Raw genomic sequence first — 23,192 nt, 5'->3', positions numbered from 1 at the left:
CTGAGGAGCACGCTGCGGGAAGCACGTGGCAGGACCGGAGGCGGGAAGGGCCTTGGCTGAGCGCTGGGCTGCCGCCGAGGGCTCCTAAGGAGACGCTGCAGGGACAGGAGGGCCAGAGGGGAGGCAGGGACGGAGGCCACGCCCTCCAGCTGCCCACGCTTCGGCCCCACCCACTCCATGCTGGGCACTGGGCCCGTGCAGAGGCCTCAAGAGCTCCCCGTCAGGGCAGAGACAGACACGTGCACGGCCCTGACCTGCAGCGCAGGGCATGACGAATCCAGGCAGCGACAGGGCCGTGGAAGCTCAGGCAGAGGCACCACTGAGCGTTGGCTTGGCAAGAGGCAGGGAGGCTTCTGGGAGGGGCAGGCATGGGAGGCGAGCCCGGAAGGCGCTGGGACTCAGAGAGCAGCAAGGACCCTCCAAACAGGGAAGCAGCTTGTGGAGAAGCAGAGAGCAGAGACTTTGCTGTCCTGACCTTCTCTCTGGCAGGATGCCACCCCAGGGACCTGGGCAGGACCCAGCCTCACCCTAGGTGGTGCAGAAGCAGCCCGGGTCCCAGGCTCCCAGCACACCCTCCCTCAGCCTGGGGCTCCTCCAAGATGAAGCCCACACCCTGGGGAGACCCGCCCGTGAGACGTCCCCTCACGGGACACTTCCTTCCAGATGCCGCTGCTGAGCCGCACCCACCCAGGAGCTCCAAGAGCGGGAGGGAGACCTCTCACCCCAACACCAGCTTCTGCTCAGCAGGTCAGGCCTGAATCCCGTCTGCTGTTTGCACAGTGGGGAGAGTGACTTCGCTAGTTAGGTGCTTCTCCGAAGGCTTCCAGAGGCTGACCATTCACTGCTGACTGTGGCCAGCAGTCCAGGCACTGCTGCGGTGACACGAGGAAGGCCACACTCAGGGTGCAGCAGGCCCCATCAGACCCCCAGCTCTCAGAGCCCCGTGTTCTCTGTGCTGTGCTGGGAAAGTCAGGCCCTACTCAGGAAGTTTAAAGGCAGCCCGGATAATTCAGTACAGGTCATAAAGACAGAGGGGTGACATGGCTGGGGACCACCCTCAGAGAGGACAGGGAGAAAAGGAAATGGGGCTTCAAGTGAAGAATGAGGGTGCTGACAGGTACAGGCGCCGCCGCCTGTGGGCGTGTTCAGGAGCAGGGGCTCGGAGAGTGCCAGGCCACGTGACATCAGCAAGTCCCTTGACTTCTCTGAGCTCCATCTTTAAAAGAAAAGGAGAAACGTTGGTCTCGTAAGGCTGTCGTGGACATGGGCTGAGACAGCCTGTGTGAAGGGCCTTGCACGCAGGTGGGGCCTCGCAATTACTGCCTCCCTCAACAGCTTCTCTGCCCGCTGTGGAAGGATGCGTCTGGGGGCAGAGGAAGTCTGTGCCTTCGGTCACACAAACCAGCATCCAGAGGGAACACTCCCCCTCCCACCCCAGCACTAGCAGACCTCGGCAGATCGCAGAGCACTTCGTGTAAGGGCTTGTGATGGACCAGTAGTGATGGAGGAGAGCTCGCGACCATCCCACAGATGTAAAGAAGCGGAAGCTTGGGAAGCTCACTGGCTGCTCTGATATCTGATCACACACCTCTTTGGTGGCAAAGCTGAGGCCAGAACCCAAGTGTCAGACAGAGCAAGGTGGTGGCCCTCCTGAGCAGGGTTGAGCTCCTATGTCACACCCGGGCACAGCACTGGGAGGCAGGAGGGCCCTCTCTGCCCGCTGAGCCGATAGCTGGGCTCCAGGCAGGCGCGTGGCGTTGGGGAGCCCTGCGTACCCCCGGACCTGCCAGAGCATGGGCCCTAGACCTCTGTCCCTGCACACAGTCGTTCTCACTGCCCCCATACCTGTCCCCCTGCCCCAAAAGGTTTGCCTGCAGTGTTTTCGCAATGTTTTAGAAGACCACTGAGGAATGCGAAGATACCCCAAAAAATATAAACAGCCTCAAACACCTTTCTGCTTCCCATTTGCCACAACTCAGCCACAGCTCTAGGCGCCGGTTTACGTGCCATGGGCTGGGTGGAGCCCCTGCCAGCCCTAACATCCTGCATCTGTGACCTCATGTAACACAGTACTACTCTGACCTGGCAGCTCAGACACCCACTGGCTGTCAGGCTCTGCACCAGGTGCTCTCATATGTACTAGCTCATGTAACACCATCTAACTCCCCAGGGTCCAGGACTCAGCCCTCTCTGAGCTTCAGAGGTCAAGTAAGTGACTCGGGTCACCCTGCGTGAGGTCACAGTGCAAACTCAAGTCCATACCATTACTCTGCACCACCCCAAAATGCCCTGTGGTCCCCCACCCCCGTGAGGGAACGATGTGGGCTAGGCTTCGGAAGGAAGAGAAAGTCACCAGGGACAAAGTCCCCAGAGCCTGTTTTGCCCACTTCTGAGGCTGTTACCCAGAGCAGGGCCTAGCCCTGGGGAAATGGTTCACAGAAACAGACTTCTGTGATGGGGTCTCTCAGCTACTTTTCCATGAAGTTCTGAACCACCACCCCCCTGGGCCCCTTCTCAGAGCCACTCAGAGAGTACACGCCTTGCTCAGCACAGCACTTCCTTTGCAGGCCCAGGCCCAGGCCAGCCCTGGATGGGGTCAGTCCTCATAGGAAGGAGTTGGAAGGCGAGAGGCCCAGCGGTCCAGCAGCACCACCTGCAGTCAGACACCAGCTCCCCCATCAGGAGCCCCTTCCCGCTTGAGGGCAGAGCCAGGGCAGCAGTTTTCCCAGGCTGGGCGGCTCAGCCTGCAAGTGTCCCTTCTCCCAGGAGGGTGGCAGTGGCGGTGGTGAAACCAGCGCTCGCCAAGTCTTGCCATGTACCTGGAACCATGCGGAGTTTGTCCTTTTGAGCAATGTGTTCAGCCTGGGAGGATGGGCCGTTCTGATCCCACTTTACAGAAAGGAAAATGGAGGCCTGGGAAGTTGGGAGATTTCCCCATGACAGCCTTCTGTGGGCAGTGCTGCTGAGAAAGCGGGAGCTCCCTGAAGGCTGAGCAGAGAGCAAGGATGCCCAACAGCACTGGCCACTCCCCTCTGCATGGTGGGGACCAGGCCCGCCACTCTGTATCTCTGAGGGCATCCTTTCCCGGTAAATTGGGAGGCAGCTCTGCTCCCTGCACCCCCAGGTCCACTGGAGGATCACGTGCACCAGGGCCTGGGAAACATTCGACGCCTTTCTTTTGAAGACAGCAGCCCAGGCTCTTCAGGGAGAAGTAGAGTGACGTGGGCTGTTCTCTCCCCAGTTCTCAACCACTGTCTGCGGTGTCCGGCAGGACACTTCTGTCCCAAAAGAGCCACGCACCCCATCCCATGCCAGCCAGGCACGTTCAGCCCCCACCCAGGCCAGGACGAAGCCACAGACTGCACTCCGTGCCCAGCAGGCAGGGCCTGTACCCAGGCTGGGCTGACTCAGCCAGATGCGGCGTGCTCGCCAGGGTAAGAGGTGCTGATTTCTCGACGGTGGGGCCTCAGAATCCTCCCCCTTCCACCGTTAGAGAGTCAGGGCCCCGGGTTCAGGTGTGGCTTCTCCAAGAATTCACCCCTCGGTGTCTTGGGAGGGCCCTGCGGGGCTCAGGGTCACGCCTGCCCGGGATTCCAGGGTCAGGCACCTGCAGGAGTCAGGCAGGCCACACTGCATGCTCGGGAGGCAGCTGGGGGACTCCTGGCTTTGCTGTGGAAAAAGGAAGCTCAGAGAGACCAGGTTACTGTGCCAAAGCCACACAGCAAGCCGATGGGCACAGTGGGATTTAACTGTGACTTCCCAGGATGGTGGGCCCTGGTGGGTACCAGGCTCCGATTCCCTGGTTGTCATAGGTACGTGTGCCCCGTGGGCTCCTCAAGTCCCCATGCTCCCGTTCACGCCTGCCCTGCTGGGACCTTCAGCAACCGCAGTGATCTCTCCGACCTGTCCCGGTGTGAGATCTGCCCCTCCGGACTGGCCTGTCCTAGGGGTGAGTGAGGGGCAGAAGGGCAGCTTCACTACCTGCCAGACCCAGCCTCTGGGTGAAGAACCAGCTCCATTCCAGGGCGGGGGGCCCAGGAAAACAGAGCCGGGCCCGCGGCCCCTGCTCTCCCCACCCAGAGCATGAGCAGCCTCAGAAGGGCGGGGCCCTGAAGAACAGACCCGGTTCCCAGCCGGCCGCCTCGGGCGGGGTAGCCTCGGGGCCCCTTCCCCAGTGCTGGGCCCTGACCCGCCTGCCGGCCGCTGGCCAGAGGGCTGGAGAGGCGGCTGCTCCCCGGGCCTAGGGCAGGGCTGCGTTTGCAGGAACTGGGGGTCCAGCCTGGCCCCCCACGCGCTGCCCGGCTGGCCATTATGGCCCTCGGGGCACCAGACGACCAGCCCAGTTCCAGTGTCCCCCGGGCACCTGGAGTAACCAGACCGGACTGACCGCGGGTGAGGAACGCGAGCCCTGCCCCAGGGGCTGGTTCTGTGTCGCTGGAGCCCAGGCGCCCTCGGGGACATGCAGAGCTGGGCACTACTGCCCAGAAGGTGAGTGGGCGGGTCTGCCCTGGCAGGGTCACGGGTCGGTGCCGGGTGGGAAAGCCACGCGCCAGCCTGCGTGCCTCCCAGGGCACGCAGGCTGTCAGGAAGGCCTTCCCGGGAGGAGGGCTGGGACCGGTCCGCCAGCAAGCCTCCCGACTGGCGGTTCACGGGGTCTCTCAGCCCAGGCGAGGCTGGTCCTGGGTGAGCGCACCCCGGCCTCCTGCCCCATCCCCAGGGGCCTCCCTCGAGGAGCCAACCCCAGGGAGTAGGCGAGGGGCTGCTTTGCCTGGACGATGCAGCTCTGACCCCTCCTCTCTCCTCAGACCCCTGCTCTCTTCTCTGACACAGGTACCGAGTGGGGCACCCAGTTCCCCTGCCCAGCAGGCACCTACAGCTCTCGGGCAGGCAGCAGCCGGGTGGAAGACTGTCTGCCCTGCCCTCCAGGGGCCTTCTGCCCTGCTGGGGCCCCAAGCCCGTGCTCTGCCTGAGGTAAGGGAGGCCCATGGATGCGGCCGTTCTTGAAGCTAAGGGACCACGTGCCACGTGCTAGAGGCCAGCACCGTCCCGGGCACCGAGGGATCTGTAAAGAGAGATGAGTGCGAAGCCCACCCTCAGGACCTGGCCACCCTTTTGAGACAAGACACAGGAATCGGATGGGCAGGGGCCAGGGCTCAGGGCCTCAGGGCGACACGCGGAAGTGGGAGCCACACATCCACGGGCCCAGAGGTGGAAGGAGGGAGGGCACTTTGGGCGGAGTCGGTGGAGAAGGTGCCCACACCCCAGCTTCAGCACAGCTCTGCCGAAAGGCCAAGCACCTAGACGCTGATTCCAGCCAAGGTCTCAGCAGAGATTTGGCCCAAGCTCTGGGGTTCTCTGTTGGTAGACTGTTTCATCAAGACACACCCTTCACTCCTGTAGTCAAAAAGCAAAACGTACAATTTTTCTTATTACAAAAAGCAATACGTGTTCTTGAAAAAGTGAAAACAGCATTAACTAAAAAAAATTTCAGAACAAATATAATTTCAATGTAAAAAACAAAATCATAAGATTACAAAACAAAATATGAATGGATATTTATAAACTCTGAGAGAATGTGGAAAATGTAAGCACAACATGAAGGGCAGAAATAATTGAGGAAAAGACTGCAAGATTTAAACACAATATTTCAAGCGTCTATCCTTCAAAGTTGTTCTAAACAAAGTTAAAAGGCAAACAACAAAGCAGGGAGATATTTTCAACATGAATGACAGCCTAACATCCAACTACTGAATACCTTATTATATAAAGAGCCACACATCAGTTAAAATAAGACAGAGAGACAGAACTAATAGAAAAACATAAGCAAAGTGGAGGAACAGTCACCTTTAAAAAGAAGCACAATTAGCCCATAGTCAGGGTTCAAAATCTCTTGCACCTCACTACCCACCTAAGCCGTTTGGGGTCACACCAGCCCCATCCTCAGCCTGACCCAGGGACCTGACTCTGCCTTTGAACCCTGCGGGTGAGCGCGGGGACCGCGGGGACCCTCTGTGGCTGTCACGGCTCCTCCCCCAGGAAGGCCCTGGGCCCCACACCCTCAGCTCCGCTTCTTCTCTAGGGGAACCTCCCACCAGAGTGCTGGTGCGAGGCTGGCCGTGGCCTGTGCGCCGTGCCCGGCTGGTCACCACTGCCCCGAGCTGGGCACCACCACTCCACGGCCGTGCGGTGTGGGCAGCTTCTCGGTAAGTGTTCCCTGAGAGGCTCCGGAAGTGGGAGAGTCCTAAAGGCAGGGAGGTGCGGTGGAGGCCAGCAGAGCGGGGCCTCCATCCCTGTCCCTCCCTCCAGGCACTGACAATCTGTAGACCAAGTAGATGCTCAGTTCTGCTGGCATCTGCCCTGCTCTGAGGCCCTCCCAGGCCCTGCCCTCCTCAGGAAGGGCACACATCCCCAGTTCAATTCAACACATTTCCTGAGTACCTGCTATGCACCAGGCCTGGCCCAAACATTGGGGGTGTGGAAAGAAACCAACCTTCTTGCCAATCCCTCTTTCCAGGGTCCAGGTCATCTCTGGTGCCGGGAGTGCCCAGGAGGAAAACTCTGCAACCAGACAAAGCTGGCTAGCCCCGCTGCATGTCTGCCTGGGCACTACTGCCCAGCCCGGGGCCTGTTGTCCATCCCCTGTGCCAGGGTGAGACGTTCCCCTGCAGCCTTCCAGCCTCTCTTTGCTTTCGTGTAGCAAAGCTCAGCTGTTCCTGGCGGCTGGGACGAATGCGCGCTATCCCTTCGCCGTGGCCGGGCCACACCCCGGCCCTCTACCTCCTGCCCCCACACAGAGCAGGGCTGGACCCCTCGCTTTCCTGCAGCTGGCTTCTGATCAGGGTGCTGGACCAGAAAGTCACAAGGGACAGAGTGAGCCAGGCTTGTGGGGGTGGGAGAGAAGCAGGGGAGAGGAGGGAGGCCCAGGCAGAGCTCCCAGCCTCCAGAAGCCCCTCTCTCTCATGCCCCCCACCCCAAACCATGACTTCCTCCCCCAAGACGCACACACCTCTTAGTTGGCACGGTGGCTCCACTCGCCTTTCCTGCCTGCTGTCAAAATCTGCTGTGCGTTCCAGGTACGGCATTGCTTATTGGGTGGGTGCTTTGCAGTCAAACACTGATCTGCGGAAAAGTAAGTCCCGCCCTTTCTTGCGAGCATCTTGGAGGCTCAGTGCTTGATCTGGCGTCTCCTGCTTCCCTGCCCCGTCTGCCCCAGATGAGGGTGGAGGGGCCCCGCTCTGCTCCCTTCCTGGCAGAGGGGCCCCGCTGCCACTCTGGACCTCCAGGACCCTGACCTGGCGGCACCCTTCTCTCTGCCCAGGGCGCTTTCCGAGAGGCCCCTGGGGCCGCCCGCGTGGAGGACTGCCAGCCGTGCCGCCCTGGGACCTTCTGTGGCAGAGCCGGCTTGGTGGAGCCCCAAGGGCCGTGCCCCCCGGGGCGTCCCTGTGGGCCTGGTTCCAGCACCTCCTCCCCGGTGAGTCAGGGCCCCCCTTGGCCTCCCAGAGGCAAGGCTGGCCGAAGCACAGAGGCCTGGGCCAGGGCCGGGGGTCACCACAGAGGCCAAGACCTAGCACCTGCCCTCTAGGCGTCCCTGCCTCGCGGGGCACCAGAGCACCCCCAGCAAAGACGGGATGAAACTACTGCAGAGACAGAGCTGCTAGATCCACAACCATTAAACACGGCCAACACAAACGCGCGAAAACGAAGGGCCGAAGAATCTGACGTCCCTTTCCAGCTTCCACCTGAAAAGGGACCGAATACAAATACGTCATCAGCTAGAAAAATGCACGGCTCAACGGACAATTAAGGACACATGACGCAACGTCATTCCTGCGCTGTGTGCACCTGCTCATCATCAAACACCAACACAGCTGCCGAGGCCCTACGAAGGCGCAGCTGCGGAGCAGAGACCCCGCCCGCCTCCTGCAGCCGCCCACGCTGCTGGACGACAGCCACGCGCACAGCCAGAGCCTCCGGGCAGCTCCTGCCTTCTGCTCCAGTGAGTTCAGTGTGGGGAAAAGCCTAAAAGGGGAAAAAAGGGATTTATGAAAAGATGGTCAAACCACAAATGTGAATAGCCAGAACAAAACAAAACAAAAACATACAGAACACCACCAAGGCCCAGGAATGAGAAAACATCTAGTCAGAGATGCGCCACAGCCGCCCAGCGGGGTACTCGGTAGCTCTTAGCAAAGACGAGCAGGTGCGCGGTGTCGGTACTTAAATGGTTGATAGATGGTTGATAGAAACGGATGTACCACGATGAAAGCTGTGCATCAATACCTTCAGCAAATAGAGAGTTGGGATTGTTTGGGCTATTTTATACTAAAAGTCGCTTTGTTTCGGCAAAGTCAAACGCGCAGAGCGGCTCCCAGGAGGAGGTACACGTGCAGATCAACGCGCATGTATGAGCAGGAGTGGCCAGGCTGCGCCCGTAGCCCTCCGCAGAGGGGGGTCAGGCAGGACCAGGAGGGGACCTGGCAGAGACAACCCTCTTGCTCTCGACTTTACGCCTTGACAGGCCCCCTTCCTCCAGGAGGGACTCCCCTTCGGTGACCTCTGCCCCCCCGGCCATTTTTGCCCAGCTGGCACCAAGAACCGCAGACAGAGGCCCTGCCCTGTCGGCACCTGGAACGCAAAGAGAGGGGCACCAGATGTGAGCTGGTGCCTGCCCTGCCCACCTGGGATCTTCTGTGCTGAGGAGGGCCAGGCCTCCCCCAGGGGCCCGTGTGCCCCAGGTAAGGGCGCCCGTGTCTCCCCTGACAGCTGGCGGAAAAAGCAGCAAGCAGAGGGTGCCACCTCAGCACTGGCCCTGGGCCCTCAGCCCCTGAGGCCTAGGCACAGCAGGCAGAACCCGGGGGGAACGTGCCCGAGTGCGCGTGGCTGGGCTTGGGCGGAATAGGAGCCGTGTGGCAGCGGCAGGACCCTCGGGGACGGGAGCGCGAGGAGCTGGGCTCCAGCCTGCAAAGGCGGACCAGCCTGAGTGCTTTCTCTGCTTCCAGGATTTTACTGCCCAGGAGGGGCCCAGACCCCAAGACCTCTCGGTGGGCCGTGGGGAAACCTTGGCGCTGAGGGCCACGTCCGCCCTGAAGGCTCGCTGGCGGCCACGCCCTGGGGGGATGGGCTGCAGAGCCGTGGCTCAGGTACGTGTGGCGGCTCAGAAAGCAGAGCAGAGCTGCTCTGGAAACCACTGCAGCACAGGATGGGCAGGGCCACAGGGTGGCCAAAGCCAGTTTAGTTCTAGGCCAAGAAAGCCACCAAGAGAGGACCTGTCCCCCTGGTCATTACTGCCCCCGGGGCACTCACCACCCACCGCTGAGCTGCCCTCCGGCCATGTCCAGTTCATGGCAGGGCCAAAGCCAGGCCCAAGGCTGCTGGCCACGCCCTGCCGGTGAGGAGACAGAGGGGACAGATGGGCTCTCTCCTGGGGAGACGGTCAAGGCTGTGCCTTGGGGCCTGAGGAACAACAGCTCACTGGAGACGCTTCTCCCTGCCGGCCCGGGTCTGGGAGGCCCTGTGAATGCTGGCTGAGCACAGGGCCTCTGGGCCTTGGCCGAAGCCACCGGCAGCGCTCCTTCCTGGGGGGAATCGCGTGATGATGCGGTTTCTGGGGGGATGCACACTGCTGAGGTAAGAGTTCGATAAAGCAGAGCCCAGGAAGGCGGCGAGGAAACACGCAGCCGGCCTGAGGCTCAGACGTGGCACTAACGCAGGAGAACAGCTCCATCTGCGGGGGCAGGACGTGTGCTCCGTGACACGTCGCCGGCCTGGGAGGGAGAGGGTGGCACTGACCTCCCGCAGGGCAGGCCTCGGGGGGGGGGGGGGGGGGCACTGCAGGCCGGTGCCGTCTCCCAGGCCAGCGTCGGCTGAGCAAGGGGCCCCGAGGTCATGAATCCCCGGGCCTCCAGCCTCGGGCAGCAGGACCTCGGCGCCGCCGGCGCGGGTTCTCTGCGGCCAGGTCTGGCCCTGAGCCCACACGCGTTTGCAAGGCGAGTACCAGCCCGACAGTCCCCACCAGGCGGCCCTTCTGCTTCGCGGGCAGGGCCACAGGGTGGGCTTTCACAGGGGGAGCTCACGGGGCCCAGGACTGACCCAACCACCCCCGCCCGCGGGCCCCCTTTGTTCCACGACGGCTCGTGACATGAGGCAACACAGAAGCCCTCCTGTGCTGTGGAAGTGGCGTCCACACAAGCGGTGAGGCCGCAGTGCTCACAGACATGTCACCCGGGCCTCTTCCTGCGCCCTCGGTGGCCTGTGTGTGTGTGACGTGCAGGTGCGTAGGGCCTCACGTGTTTCCTGCGCGCAGACACGTACACACGCGGACTCCCACGGATGGATCCCCCGGCCCTGCGGACAGTCGCAAACGGGGAATCACACGACTCCCTTTTCTCTTCCCATAACATCACAAAAGCCCCCCTCCCCAGAGTTTATAATTACGTGCCCCACCTCATTCCAAAAAGACGTGAGCAAACCGTAACGGGCATAAGGTGCACATGGAAACAAAAAACTTGGCCAAGATGGGAGCAGGTTTCCAGAATGCTGCTGCGGGCCGCGTTCGGCCGCCCGGATTTCCTCCCCAGGCCGGGCCTGGAGCCCCCAGCCCTCTCTGTCCTGTGCCCACGTTCCTCCTGGATGGCAAATGCTGGCATCCTGACGTCTTCTTCTCACCTTTGGGCCCCTAAGCAGGGTCCCACCCAGATACCCCGTAATTTAGAAGGAGACACATCTCAGGACCCCACCCCGACCTGGGGCACCACCCAGTGTCCCCACAGGAACCAGGACAGGGCAGGACCCGGGCTTGAGCGCTGCCTTGGCAGTTGAGGTGCCGTGACTATGCCCCTCAAGCTCAGCTCCCTCTTCCAGGGAATGTCCTGCTGCAGGGTCTGCACCAGGTGCGGGCCTGGCTCTGGGCTGGGGAGAGGCTGCTCTGTGATCTCACCCGTTCCTGACTTTGGGCAGGAGCTGAGGCCACTCACTCCGTCGGCGGTACCCGTGCCGTGGCAGGTGGGCCCTGCCCTCTAGGCCACTTCTGTCCAGTGGGAACGGCGGTGTCCCTCCCCTGCCCTGTGGGCACCTTCTCAGATCGGTGAGCGCCCCTGTCCCCAGCCCCACAGGGGTGAGCCCAGAACCGTCTTGTCCCTGGTTTATCCTTCCTGCACTGATCATCTCACCAAAAACATCCTCCTGCCACGGAGGATCATAGGCCGTAGAGCGCAGGACTTCCGCCTAGCCTGGGAGGGCAGACATCCCCCGACTGGAAGCAGGAAGCAGGGAGAGCGCTGGCCGGGACATCCGCGGCTGGGAGCTTGAGAAGACGTCACGCCCGAGAAAGAAACGCATCAAGAGCGCTGCGTGTCTGCCCGGGTCTCACTTGAGAGCAGAGCCCTGTCTCCCCACCTTCAAGAGCCTCCCGGCCCCCAGGAGAGGACGCCCCAGAGCGAGGGCACAGCAGCAGAGCCAGAGGCGGACGGGCCGTCTGACGGTAGCTGCCAGGCCCGGGAGTCTGTGGCCCCAGACAGCCTGCGTCTGAACTGCGGATTGAGATGGAAAAGGACACCGACACCAGGTGCCGTAACTTGAGAGAGAAGGAGAGGCCACCCTTTCCTTCAGGCATCTGCCAGACCGCTGCCCGGGGTACCTTGAAAGCAGGAGGCATCCCAAGGAGACGACAAGAGGAGGCTGGAAAGGCAGCGCCAGAAAGGCGTGTGCCTGCCGCCCTCGGAGCCCCTGGTCCCCTGACGCACCTCCTCGCAGCCCCCGGACACCTCCCCAGCGCGGCTCCCCGGGGTTCTCCCTGCCTCCCAGGATGTCCCTCTCCCGGCCTCTGAGTGCTTGTCCTGCGCCTCTGGCCATGTCTGCGGTGCGTCTGGCCTCGCCGCCCCCTCCGGGCCCTGCTCTCCCGGCTGCTTCTGTCGAGCGGGAGTCCCTCCCCACACCCAGCAGGCACGGGCCTCTCAGGACAGGCGTGGGCCCTGCACGGGCCAGACCCCCAGAGGCAGGTGGGCGCTCTCGTGACGGGACGTGACGAGCTGTGGGCAGTCTGGGGACAGAGGGGCAGGATGTGAGCGGGTAGGCTTGGAGACGAGCCTTGGCGCGAGGGGTCCGACCACTACTCCTGGACCCTCTGGCCTCCTGCCCCCTGCCTCTGTCCAGCAGTGTCCCACAGTGTGGCTCCCTGCCCTCCTGCCCTGCAGTCATGGGGCTCTTGTCACACCGGCAGCCCCAAGCCCACCCCAGGCCCACCCCACGTCCTGAATCAAGGCCCCACTGGCATACAGACGGGAGTGTCACAGATTTGCAGGGATGTGGGATGGGAGGACCGGGGGGCTTCCAGAGACCAGCCAGTGTGTGCTAGAAGTTGCCCTGTGGGCCCCAGAGGTGAGCGAAGTGTGGCTCTCCTCTCCATCCCGTGGGGGCCGGAGAGAAGACCTTGTCGTGGGTGGGGACAAGACCCTCCGCACCCCAGCGGGGCGCAGGTGAGACGGAGGCGTGCACAGGGTGTGTAGCTCCATCTGGTGGCTGCTGCGCTGGCCTGGGGGGGAAGGGCCTCCCCCAGGACATCTAAGGGTCACAGAGAGCAGAGCTGCCGCTTTGGTGACGGCTGCTGGACCTGGACCAGAGCCCTTAAAATCCCTCTTCTCAAACACGTCCATTGGTCCAGAAAACAGCTGAGGTGACAGCGCAGCTCCCAGGGGGAAGGTTAAGTTCTGGGGCGTCGGGTGGGAAGTGGGAGAGTGGGATGCACATCCCCAGGGCTGGGGGATGGAGCCCGGGCAGCTCCTGCAGGACAAGCCACCAAACCAGAGCCACCCCTCCTGGTGCTTTACTACTCCACGTGAAAGCAGTGTTCTCAGTCTGTTTGGGGGGACTTTTTTAAAGATTTATTTTATTTTATTATTGATGGATTGATTTTATTACTTTGGCTGCATTGGGTCTTTGTCGCTGTGCACGGGCTTTCTCTAGTTGTGGCGAGCAGAGGCTACCCTTCGTTGCGGTGCGCGGGTTTCTCATTGTGGTGGCTTCCCTTGTGGCGGATCATAGGCTCTGGGCGTGCAGGCTTCAGTAGTTGCGGCGCGTGGGCTCTAGGGCACAGGCTCAGGGGTTGTGGCTTACAGGCTTCGTTGCTCCACGGCACGTGGGATCTTCCTGGACCAGGGATCGAACCCACGTCCCCTGCACTGGCAGGCGGATTCTTAACCACTGTGCCACCAGGGAAGCCCCTCTAAATCTGTTTTATTAAAACCAATAAACAACTACAGAGCATCTCCTGGAAAGGACGCTACAGGAAAAGTGAGAACACGGGGCTTTGAGTCTGGACAGTGCGTTACCATCGCAGGACGTCAACCCCAGTAAAACGGCGTCATTATTCCTGCCCACCTGCCAAGGAGGGATTTTCTGAGGCTCTGTTAGTATAACACGTAGTGAAGCACGTGCTTTTTCATCTGTAAGGGCTGTGCAAACGTTAGCTATGGGCATTATTTCTTTATCAAATCATTGAGCCTCTGACCCAAACCCAGGTCCGCATTTCATCCCGGTGACAGCACGCGCGTCGCCCCAGGCTCCCGCGCCGCTGTGACTGGGCCTGCTGCCCTCAGTCAACTTCCTTCTTCTCCTCAGGCCACTCGGAGCAGGGCGGCCCCTGCCCCCCAGGCCACTTCTGCCCCAGGGGGACCCGCCTCCCCCAGCCTTGCCCCGCTGGCTCCTGCAGCAGCCTGACGGGCCAAGCCTCTTGCTTCCCCTGCCCTGCGGGCTCCTACTGCCCTGAGAACCTCACCACCTACAGCGGGCACCCCTGCCCTGCGGGCTTCTACTGCCCCAGAGGTGAGTGCCCAGGCCAGGCTCAGCCTGAGGGGTTTGTCCTGCGGCTCTGAACCCCGCGGCAGCTGAGGAGCCCGGATGGCCTCTGCGTCCGAGACATTCCTGCTGCCCGTCTCAAAGGCCAGGGGAGGACTGGCCCTTCCTGGAGGCCAAGGCCAAAGCAGCCAGCTTTGAACGCTGACTTGCATCCAAGTGCTTTGATTTATATTTGAAATTCGTGAGAGTTTTACTTTCCATTCCGTAATAGAGCCACGTTGGCTGAAAAGTAAAGATTTTAAATTACAACATGTTACCAATGTGAGGGGCCCACGCCCTTCAGTACGCTGACCACCGGGAGGATGCGTCCTGCGTGCTCCGTGGCTTTGTGGACCCCAGGCCCAGGCCGCGCAGCCTGGGACGTCCGGGGGACGCGATGGGTGAGGAGCCCAGGACTCTGTGGGGACAGGTCCTCGGGACGGCGCCGGCCGCAGCCCGCGGCACGGTCTCCCACCCCAGTTCGGGCCCAGCTGGATTCCGCAGGCTGGGCCCCTCCTCTGAACTCTGCTTCTCAGGCACCAGGTACGCCGCCCAGTTCCCCTGCCCTCGGGGCTACTAGAACCCAGACCCGCTGACCCAGAGCCTAGACAGCTGCCTGCCCCCCAGGCCACCACCGTGGTCAGGAGACTCTGACGCAGGCCTCGGGGCCCTGCGATGCAGGTGTGTTTCCCACCGATTCCCGCGCTTCTCCCTCTGTCCCCAGACCTGGGGCGGCCCAGGCTATCCCCTGCCGCCGCTGCAGGGAGGGGGCTTGCCCTTCGACCCCCAGATCGCTCCTGCCCTCCTGCCCCCGGGCTCACGCTCCCTGCTGGTTCCCACCTCAGGCTGGTTCTGTGTGTTGGCAGCGTGGACGGCCCGGCCCTTCGACCTGGACGACGACACCAGCACCCACTGCCTGTGCCCGGCCACAGCCACAGGCGGGAGGTGCCCCGCTGGCTCCTTCTGCCCCGAGGGCGGCCCCGAGCCCACGCCCTGCCGCCCGGGAACTTCCTGTGCCACCTCCGGTAAGAGCCAAGCCCTTTCCGGCCGTCGGGTGGTGACCCGGGCTGGGCAGGGTGCTGAGAGAGCTGGTGACGACGCGACCCGTCTCGTGAGCTGTGTGCCTTGGGCACGCCACCATTTTCCTCCGCAGACTGCAAATTGCTGTCTGCCCCGGCCCCGCAGGGCGGTGCGCTTGGCGCGCTGAGAGGAGGGGCTGTGTTGCCATCAGGGTTGGTCGAGGGAGCTCAGGTGGGTCAGAGGGAGGAGTGTGGGGAGGAGGGCAGGTCCCTGCAGACGGATGGGCTGGGAGGCACACACCCCCGCTGCATCTGGCCGCCCTTGCTCGCTGGGGACCCAGACACGAACGAGACTCTGTCTGCCCGGCTCCCGGACCGCCTCAGACTGGAGGGCGCAGTGAGGCCAACACCCCCACCTGAGTGCCCTGAGTCTGGCCGCTTGCGGACGGTGGCCTCGGGCCCTGGGGACACGGGAGTGGTACCCACGTCTCAGGGTTGGGCAGAGGGGAGAATGGGACTGAGTGCTCAGCACAGGTTCAGCCGCTGGCTCGACCCTCAGCCCAGGGGCCCCGAGTCCACTGAGGCTGGACACGGTACAGGCCCCCCAGCTGCCTGGCAGGACCCACACGTAATGGGCGCTCGATAAATCTTTCTTTACCTGCGAGTGGATGGACTCACGACGGGTGGAGGCAAGACAGACAGAGGCCTGGATGGGAGCGATGCACAAATCGTCCCTGTGCTCTCTGGTGGCTCTGTGTCTCCACACATCTGTCTGTGCCGTTTGCCCGTTGTCTACCCAGTTAATTCCTATTTCTTGTTAACATTCCGGTGAGATGTCTCCCCTCTTCCAGAGAGTTCTCCCTGACCACACCTGCCTGGCTTAGGTGTCCTGCGTTTTGCTCCTGTAGCCCCTGCACGTTTCTCCACAGCAGCCTTCACGGTCCTGGACTGTAGGCCTGAGTTTACTTTCCTTTAGGCTCTCCGAGAGCAGGCGTGACTTCAGCTCTGTGCGTCCAGCACAGATGCCCCTGCCTGTCACGGAGCAGGAGCTCAACGGATTCGTAACGAATTTAGAATAAGAGGGAAAGTAACGGAGACCATGTGTCCCTTGTTTCTAGAGGAAGATAAGGCGGGTGGAAGACAGTTTGGATGAGCTGAATGAAGAGTTCTTCCAGCTCACTGCTCAAGCCTTAGCACTCCAGAAAGAAGAGGCCAGGCCAGGCCAACGCCTACCAAGCGAAGGCAATACATGTGTGGTGAGTCCGTGCGCTACCATCTTGGCTCCTGAGGTGCCCCCGGAGTCACAGCACCTTCTGTAGAAAGGGGTTCAGAACAAAACAACCAGCTCTGACCAGAAGGTGTGCAGGTTTTGCCTGTCATGTTCGCCAGACAGAAGCCTGACCCTGGAAGACAGGACTGCGTCGAGAGGCGGGGAAGTGTGTTGGCCACCTTGGGTTTGTGGGTCTCTAAGTGAATTGATGGCCTGGAAAGTCTGGGGAAGGGCAAGGAAGGGGGGCCATGGAGATAGCTATGCTAGCTGCAGCCTGACTGATAGCCACGGTCCTGGAACAAGGAGTTTCCCATGGGACGCACTCTTGGACGGACACAGGCATGAGATACACGTGATGACTCGGTTGTGTTTGCCCTGAGCTCAGTAAGACGTTCTTCCCTGAAGCAGGCACCAGCGTGTGAGCCTCCGTCTGCCAATTTGACTTTTTTTAAAATATCTTTTTAAATTTATTTATTCATTTAGGCTGAGCCAGGTCTTAGCTGCGGCATGTGGAATCTAGTTCCCTGACCAGGGATTGAACCCGGGCCCCCTGCATTGGGAGCACGGAGTCTGATCCACTGGACCACCAGGGAAGCCCTGCTAGTTTGACTTTTTTTTAAGATTGATTGATTGATTGATTGATTTTTTGCTGCATTGGGTCTTCATTGCTCCGCGCGGGCTTCTCTAGTTGCGGAGAGCCAGGGGCTGCTCTTCATTGCTCTGCGCGGGCTTCTCATTGTGGTGGCTTCTCTTGTTGTGGAGCACGGGCTCTAGGCGCACAGGCTTCAATAGTTACAGCGTGCGGGCTCAGTCATTGTGGCACACGGGCTTATGCTCTGCAGCATGTGGGATCTTCCAGGACCAGGGATCGAACCCATGTCCGCTGCATCGGCAGGCAGATTCTTAACCCCTGTGCCACCAGGGAAGTCTGCCACCAATTTGACTTTTAATGCTGCTTTAAATACTGTTTCTCCTGACCTGAGTTTTCGTGCCCCTGTGACTTTTGCACCCAAGCCCAGTGCCTGCCTCGTGCCCCCCGGTTCCCACCTTGCCGAGTTGCTGACGATGGGCCTTGCCCTGGTGGGGGGGCAAGGTTGGGCGTCCCCTGTCACCAGGCTTCCCAGACCTGGCGTCAGGGCCGGGACATCCTGCTCACCAAGGCCTCCCTCTTCACCACCAGGGAGGGCCTGCCTGCCGGTGACCCTGGGAGCCGAGGCCTGGGAGCCGAGATGCTCCCCGAGTACAGGGGATTCCACAAGGACAGAGCACGTGCCTGAGCCTGGACACTGGGGGGTCTGGAAAACCGGTTCTTCTCGGTCAAACTGCCCTCTCAATACAAAAGCACAGGAAAGGGCGCCTATGCTCGAAAACAAGTGAAGGAGGATTTCTCCTGTGTGCACACGAGGCGCAGCGGGCCGTGTAACGGCCATGACGTGCACAGACCCCTTCCCAGTACCGCTGCAGGGATGTGTCTTCCTCGGGCCCCAAAGGGTCCCTGGACCCACCCCCGCGCCCCCCCGCGTGGGTCCTCCCCATGAGACCCAGACGCAGACGCCAGCCCCTCACGTCCCCTGCCTGGCATATCCATCCCTGCTCCCCTGAGCTCATCCAGAGCCCTTCCAAGAGGCCAGGCTAAGCTGGGGCTGGCTCCTCGGGGCGGCCGTGGCAGCAGCTCTGGTGTCGGGACCGAGACGCAGGCACCCAGCGTCGGCTGCTCCCAGGGGCTCAGATGAGAGCAATTTAGTGAGAAGAAAAGACAGGAAATTTTCATGCTTAAAGAGACATGATAAAAATATTCCTGGTATTAAGGAAGGAGCAAACAGGATGAGCTGAGGGGCTATAAAAAGATTTAATTATTCAATAATTGTTCCAAGTTATTCAACGCGATGGTTGTGTAATAAAATAATTAGTTGTTGTTGCGCGTGAACGTGGCAACATAAACTCAGCGACACTGTCCTTCCTCACCAAGCGTGAAGCCAGTACCTGGATGTACCCTGCTGGCATCTTCCCAAGCACTCGGCCGGGTGCTGCCCGGAGACAGGCAGCGTGACCGGGGTCCCGGCGCGCCACAGGGTGGGCTCGGCACCCGCAGGGCCCCGTCGCTCCTTCCATCTGCGTGCTTTTCAGGTGGTTCCCGGCACCCGCCCGCCTGTGCGGCAGGAAGACAGACCGGGCCCAGGAGAGGCAGGTGGCCCCGGTGGAGAGAACCTGGTATCCTGGGCCCTGCAGAGCCACCAGGCCCTGGCGCTGGAGCTGAGGAGAGCCTGGCTGGCCCGGAGAGCGGAGGAGCTGGAGTGGGAGCTGTCCCTGCTCCTCCAGGTGGCAGCCGGCAGCCGGCAGCGCCTGGGGAGACGCTGAGTCACACGGGAGGCCGCGGCGCCTTCTCCACGAGGGACGCAGCCGGTCGCCTCTGCTCTCTGCTGGCAGGAAGGGTGGCATCTGGGGGTCCACTGGCCAGGAGAGTGTGCTCAGCGTTGGGACGTGGTCCCAGACAACACCCAGACTTCTTTCAAGTCCTGGGCCTCAGCTTGTGCTGATTTCTGCCTGTGATCCTTGGGGCGAGGGAAAATAAAGGCACACCGGTGAGAAAATCAGTGTGTGTTCCCATCACTGAGTCTGTCCCTCAAGCCACGGTGGTCTGGGCCAAATGCCCCCCAAAAGCTGCATACGGGGCCCTTGCCTTCAGGGGGCAGAACTTAGGTGCAGACAGCACAGAGCGTCCGCCCCTGCTGAGTCCTCACGGGGAGCCGGAGGGACCGCGTTCCCTTCGCAGCACCGGAGGAGACTCAGCCAGGCCCTGCAGGGTTAACAGCAGTCTCTGAGTGTGTCTCACAGAGTAGCAGTTGAGAGGCCAGCTCGTTAGAAGCCGGTCTGCTGGGACCTGCCTGTGCGGACTAAGCCGCGTTCACAGTTCTCTTCCCCATTCTCTAACTGCGCACCCTCCAAGCCTCACAAGGCCGAGGTGACATATCACCAGGCTGCTTAACCACCCTTGTAGAGGAGGCTTCTGACGCGGGGGTCCCTACGGTAGTGGGAGCTTAAGCTGATTTCCGGAAACCTGGAGTCAGCTCTGGGCAGTTCAGTCTGGCTGAGACTAGCTGGGACCACCAAGCCTAAAGCGGCACGTGCAGAGCACAGAACACAGGTCGCCTCAGCTGTTCTCTGCCTCCGACCCCCTTGCCCCACCCCAGGACCTCCCCGCTCCTTTAGCCGTGAACATCTCACACCCCTCGCCTGCAGGGAGGCAGATCTGAGACTTGCTCCTCCTTCTCCTCATGTGGCCACCTCACGAACCTTCTCTGCTGCAAACAAACCTCGTTTGGTTACAAAACTCTTCACCCCTAAGACCTACCCCAGAGGCCACTCCCCGCACCGGGCTCTTCCGCACCCTTGCTCCACCTCTCCCTGCTTTAATCCTCGTGTCGTAGGCCCTCCACCGGGTTCCTACTTTAGTCGTCCCGCCACGTTCTAGCCTCCTTTCTAGATTGTAAGTTCCTTAAAGGCAGGGTGTATAACACACACACACACACACACCCCACTCAGCACTCAGCACACTGCTTCCCACGTACAGGATGCCGAGTGACCCAGACACGCTTCATGAATGTAACTAAGCTTATGCATAGACTAGCCCTGAGATCACACAGTCACGTCGGGGCCACACCAGCACACAGAAACCACGCGGAACCACTCAGGGATAAACAGGGGGGCACTTGGAGGAGAAGGAGATGGAACTCCGGGGCTGGACCCCTTGGGACAACGTCCAGGAGGGCTGGAACGTGACCCAAGCCTTCGAGGGTGTGAAACATGGACGGTTGGGAAGGCACAGCAAGAAGGGCGCGTGTTTCAGAGTAGCTAGGGGGCTAGGAAGAGCGAGATGAGGAAGAAGAGCGAGGAAGGTATCGGCTGGAAGGAATCGGGGCAGAATCGCTTTAGGAAGAGGAAACCACAGGAGCAGGTGGGGTGGAGCGTGACCTGGGCTCCTCGGCCCGTGGGCAGGCCAGGCCACAGCACGGCGCCCAGCCTCTTCTGACGGCCCGTGTTGAGTCGAGGCTCTCAGCCCTTGAGGCCAGATCAAGCCACACCTGCACTCCAGTGTCTCACAGCTGTGCTCCAGGCCAGGGACCCAGGGGACCCAAGCAGATGTTCATGCAGGGCCTGGAGGCACAGCCACCCCTGTCGTGCCCCAAGCACTTCAGGTCTGCCAGAGGCAGCACCCCGAGGTCTTTTACCCACGAGACCCCGCCGTTCAGGGCTCCAGGTCAGGGAGGGAGGGCCAAGCTGCCTCAGGGCCAAAGTCCCCTATGAAGTCCTCCCTGGGTGGACCTGGGCTGAGAGGGGTGCTCTGCGGACGGCCCGCTGGTCTGCTTCCCTGGCTGGTACAACCTTCTCAGCAATGCTGACTGTTCTCCACAGGTGAGTGACGCCTGCCCCTTTTAGCAGACCAAGCCCCTGGGTCAGCACAGAGGGCAGTTGCTCCCCACTGCAGGCAAAGAAAGATCACCAGCGATGCCGTCCGCCACGGCCCCAGGCCCCCACACAGCTCTGTGGGTCCACCCCGCTTCCCAGCAGCCTCAGGGACTGATGTAGCTGACCCCACGTGTGTGTGTGTGTCTGTCTGCACTCACGTCAGACGTGTCACCCAGGCCCAGAGGTGAGCTGCGAGCAAAAGAGAAGTGGCCCCTAAGGGAGGGTCCCGCCCCTAAGGGAGGGTCCCACCTGTGGGTCTGAATGAGCAACCTGGAGTAGGAGGCACGTCCACCCAGACCTGAGCCCAGGCCACCTCTTGTGGGCCCTAAATCAACCGTCAGAGCGGCCAGACGTTTAGCAGCTGGATGGCAGCTTTCATTCACATGGGGGAGCCCGGAAGGGCGTGCAGCCGGTCCAGGTTGTCATGACGCCGGGCCTGGACCGGACCTGGGCCAGTGGCAGTGAGCGCCCAGGTACAGAGGTCCCTGTGGGGGGGGGTGGGAAGGTCGGGGCCTCCAGGGCTGGGGTTCGTGTGCCCGGAGGACAGTGACCCCCTAAGGGGTCAGAGCAGGAGGGGCCAGCACATCACAAACGTGCAGGAGAATCGCCAGCGGTCTTGTTAGGAGGCAGCTTCTGATCCCAGGGGGCCAGAGCCTCTGCATTTCTCAGGAGCTCCGGCAGAGACACGCAGGCCGCGGGCCCGTGGCCCCCACGTGGAGTCAAGGTCATAGAAGAATACAGTCTGGGGTTCACGGGGTTGGGAGGGCCAGGGGGTCGTGGATTTCATTTGTCCCTGAATCTGAGCCGCTGCTCGACACCCAAGTCCAGCACAAGCCGTGCGTGTGAACCTGGAGCTCAGGTGGCATGGGGGCCCCCAAGAGCCCCGCGTCCCTGAGCCCATGCAGCCCGGGGAGCCCCCAGACAGCTGTCCTCACCCCTCAGTAAGCGCTTTCTAGAGGCCGAAGACCGGGCTGAGAGCCCCAAGGGCATGCTCGCACCATCCGCTCGGGGCCACACAGTCGGGTGGTCCCGTTTCAGCTCCACGCATGAGAAACGGTGATCACAGGCACCACCAGGCGGCAGGCTCGTGTTCAGACCCGGGTCTGTCTGAGACCAGAGCCCAGGCTCTTAACCACCGTGTTACAGCGACGCTACCGGTGGTTTCGCAGCTGCTGGAACCTGCACACAAGGCGGCGGGCAGCGCGGCTCTCACCCAGAGGCCCCACCGAAGAGCCCTGGCTGGCCTGGGCCGCTGCGTCCGCTGGGCCCCGACGCGCATGTCTCGGAAACCCTGCGGACCCCTGGGCCGGCCTCAAAGGCTCTACAGGAGCTCACCTTCCGCTTCAAAGTATGACTTCTGAACTGTTTCTAAAATGAAAATTGAGAAAATGCATTCAAAGATATAACAGTCAACATACAAATCATTGGAAATCACCAAAGTTTTATCTTCAGCTAAGTGTGTTTTAATGTAGATTCCAAGATACACCTCCTAGGGACGTCCCTGGCAGTCCAGTGGTTAGCACTCGGTGCTTTCACGTGTGGGGGGCCCAGGTTCGAGCCCTGGTGAGGGACCTAAGATCCCACAAGCCGACTCAGCCAAAAAAAAAACCGACTCAAGATACATCTCCTGCACTCTTTAATTTTAAAATGAGAAATTGCAAAGCAAGACTTTTGAAATCTGTAATAGTGGATTTGCAAGAATCTGGACTTTTCTCAGTACAGTGTCACCCGCTGACACGTGAGAGGCCGGCGGGCACCCGTGTCCACCCTCCCGTTCAAAACATTCGTGTCCATCCGAAGAGCCTCGTGGATCTCACTGAGCGCTGTGAGGTAAGTTAAATAAACCTGAACCTGTAGAATAACGCCCACTCCCGGAGGGCGGGCTTTGCCTGCCTCCTGTGCTGCTTCCTCCCAGGGTTTTGTTGGCAAGGAAGCCCACCCCTCTCTGCGTGCCCGCGTTCTGTCGGAGCCTGAGGCTCTCGGCCGGGCTCTGCACAGCCACCCACCTGCCTCCTGGGGTGAAGCCCGGGGCCTCGGCAGCTTCTGTACAGAGGGCCTGTCATTTCCTCAACGTGGGCGGCGTCTCTGGGAAAACACCCCAGTGTTTCCGTGTTGGAGCTGCTCGCAGCCCTGGTCCATCCGTCCCCACGCAGAAGAGGGACGGCCCCCAGGACTCACGGGCCTCGGGTCACGGCCCTGCCCCATCCCGCCCTGCATTCCTTCCTGCTGCGTCGTTGACCGCCCAGCCTGCCCGCCTGCCCCCAGTTCCGCCAGGTGTGCTGTGGCATCAGGAAGCTGCAGGACTGACACGAAGGCATCCTCCCCGCCAAGCATTCTCACCTACGCTCAGCGTGACCCTGAGGGCCGGGACCCGCCACAAAGAGAGGTGCGAAGGGTCCTTCTGTGAGAGACACCTCTGCTCCCACCTGGGCGGATGAGGAGGGACCAAAGGAACCCTCCCCGCAGAGCCTGAGGCCCGCGGCTGCCTCTTCCACGGGCAAAAGCCGCTCACTGCTGGCTCTGCCGCCCCCGGCCCCATGGCGAGGCCCATCAGGAGCAAATGAGACGCGACACGTCACTTTCTGACTGCCCTGACGGAGCACGGG

General features: G+C 61.4%; 2 long non-coding RNA genes across 2 annotated transcripts; one reads left to right on the top strand and one right to left on the bottom strand.

Moving 5' to 3' along the window:
• Positions 1–14,891: 14,891 nt before the first annotated feature.
• Positions 14,892–18,700, top strand: LOC130835840 (uncharacterized). Its single transcript, XR_009049052.1, has 3 exons — positions 14,892–15,081; positions 15,968–16,105; positions 18,247–18,700. It is a non-coding gene; the product is annotated as an uncharacterized LOC130835840 (long non-coding RNA).
• On the bottom strand, positions 17,961–22,932 carry LOC130835841 (uncharacterized). The gene is made up of 3 exons (XR_009049053.1): positions 22,593–22,932; positions 21,922–21,954; positions 17,961–18,671 (listed from the first exon to the last, which is right to left on the bottom strand). It is a non-coding gene; the product is annotated as an uncharacterized LOC130835841 (long non-coding RNA).
• Between the last annotated feature and the right edge of the window lie 260 nt (positions 22,933–23,192).

This window comes from Hippopotamus amphibius, chromosome 14 (assembly GCF_030028045.1).
Source record: "Hippopotamus amphibius kiboko isolate mHipAmp2 chromosome 14, mHipAmp2.hap2, whole genome shotgun sequence".
NCBI lineage: Eukaryota > Metazoa > Chordata > Mammalia > Artiodactyla > Hippopotamidae > Hippopotamus > Hippopotamus amphibius.
This window is presented reverse-complemented; position numbering and strand designations above follow the sequence as displayed.